We start from the raw sequence: 2,563 nt of genomic DNA, 5'->3' as shown, positions 1-2,563 counted from the left end.
TGTGCTTTTGTTGCTTTACTAGATATGAAGTTACCGGATGATTAGTTTGCTTAGCTGGTGCTTAAACCATCATTTATAAATGAGTGATTAAATTTTTTTGCATTTGAATACGATTGATGTATTTAGATAAATCCAACATGTTGATGTCCACATGATTGAAGTGATCATGTGAATTGTATTAATAATTCTTATGGTTTCTTGTGTTTATTGTTATATATGATCCTAAGTCATTGCTACAATGTACACAGGGTAAAATTGACAATCATGTCTTGATCGTAATATGTGTATAGGTTATATGGTATACATTTAGACCTCTGTTTCATGACGGTTGATTGTCTCGTATTGTCCTCAAGTAGATACCAATGGCACTATGGCTTCTTGGTGTTACATTCTAGGTGTATAGCCATGCAAAAGACGATTAAGAAGATTGTGTGTGTATTTGTTGGTTTAATTTATTACTGGTCAAAACCTGTCAAAATATATTAGGTTCACTTTGGGCCGGTTTTCCATTACGAAAGTCTTAGAAGTTCAGTCACATATGGTTCTTACTCTCCCCAACTATATTATCTTCGTTTATGAAACTGAATTTAGTAACTAATTTCTTCAGTTACCAACGGCTGAACACACATTGTGTTGATGAACACACATTGTGTTGATGTTATAGAAAGTAAATGTAACCCGACTTCTAAATGATATGCCACGGTGTATTTGAGAAATTAAGCCACTCCTGCATCTTATTAGTTTTTTTGATTTAAATGATTGCATCAATGTCTTTCATTAGAGTATATAATGTATTTTAACATGCAGTCAATCTCTAGCCTTTGCATTCTGTATTTTAGAAATTTGTAATGGTCTAGTTGTTTAGTGATCCACAAGCGTTACTGATACAGTTCTGCTTCATTTGTGTTCAAAGTAAGATGAAAATGTTGTGACGTTTAAGAGAATGTTGAACTTTCATGTCTAAGTTGAAGCCTGTATGTATCATGTTTTCAGGCTGTCGTTTACTTAGAAACCGTAGCATAATGTTTAAAGTCTGAAACCATTGCAGTCGTTTGTTTTAGAACCAAAGGGATTTGCGATTTACATATTGGTTTTCACTCAACAATTTTTTTTCTTACATTTTTGTTAGCGAGATAGAATGATACTGAAAGAGAGATTCAGTTCATTTTTGTAGACCGGATTCCATACCTAGCCTCATTTGGTTTAGTTTACTATTAATCGTTGGTCATATGTGGATGTGTGATGGAGTGTATTCAAGAAATAAGTAATAGCGATGTTTGCAGTGGCATACATTTCAAAGTTTGTTTCTATACCAACAATGATTTGCAACCATGGTGATTTATAGTAAATTTCGTATAGTAAATCAACTTATAGACTAACTCTTAACATTTTGTTAGTCGTTATACATATTCACTTTATAACGTGCACTTCCATTGATATAACTCCTTTCATATACTCAACATATAAACAATCATATAAATATAATGATTTGGGTGCAATAATGAATAATTTACGAATAATTCATATTACCAACAGCCATAGAGTAACCTCATTTGAGATTAAGCTCAATCGGTGATGCTTAAAGGATCGATTCTTGCTAATATGTCAACAAACCGCTGTTAACTTCCTTCTTCCAAAAACCCCTCAAAATGAAGTACAACCCACGAGTCACCAGCTCTCGCCGCAAATGCCGGAAAGCCCACTTCTCCGCACCATCAAGCGTCCGGCACGTGCTAATGAGCGCACCACTTTCAACTGACCTCCGAATCAAATACAACGTCCGTTCAATCCCTGAACGAATAGACGACGAGGTGCAAATCGTTAGGGGACCTACAAAACAGGGGAGGATCCGGAAACTTTTTTCGATAGGGGCAAAACGTAAAAAGTAGAAAAAAGCGTCAAACATTGACATAAAAATACACTAAAAAAATTTCGATCGTAGGGAGCGGCAGACCCCGCTTGCACCCCTTCCCTCCACCCCTGCCTACAAAGGACGTGAGGGTAAAGTTGTTCAAGTGTACAGGAGAAAATGGGTTATTCATATTGAACGGATTACTCGTGAAAAAGTCGACGGTTAGATCGGTCAGATTTAATCCGTCGAAAGTTGTTGTGACGAAATCGATACTTGATAAGATCGTAAGTCATTGATTGATAGGAAGGCGAAAGGTTGTGGTGTTGGTGACAAGAATAAATAAAAGTTCACTACTGATGACGGGGCAACTTTATAAGAGATTGATTAGGTTGAATTATGTTGTGTGTTAGACAGTTCCAATCGCAGCCAATCGCAGCGTTGAATTCATTGGTCATATGAGCTGGATCGGGGGTGACGGAAGGTGATGCATATAAAGCCGCGTCAAAATTTAACTGAACCCTCTGTTGGTCATAAAAGTGACGGAACAGTCAAGCCCAAAAAGCAGCCAATGATTGATTTTTTTAATTTAATACTTTTGTAATTAATTTATTTTTACTACTCAAATTTAAATCAGATTTTAACAAATTACATTACCAATGTTTGACATAAAAACTTAACATTTTGGGTTAATAAAGGTTCAATACAGTCATA

General features: G+C 35.7%; 1 pseudogene; it reads left to right on the top strand.

Moving 5' to 3' along the window:
• The first annotated feature begins 1,649 nt into the window (after positions 1 to 1,649).
• LOC139858286 (large ribosomal subunit protein uL24z-like) lies at positions 1,650 to 2,240 on the top strand (annotated as a pseudogene).
• Positions 2,241 to 2,563: the final 323 nt, after the last annotated feature.

Source organism: Rutidosis leptorrhynchoides, chromosome 7 (genome assembly GCF_046630445.1).
Source record: "Rutidosis leptorrhynchoides isolate AG116_Rl617_1_P2 chromosome 7, CSIRO_AGI_Rlap_v1, whole genome shotgun sequence".
Lineage (NCBI taxonomy): Eukaryota > Viridiplantae > Streptophyta > Magnoliopsida > Asterales > Asteraceae > Rutidosis > Rutidosis leptorrhynchoides.
Note: the sequence above shows the minus strand (reverse complement) of the source record. Positions and strands in the feature narration are given on the sequence as shown.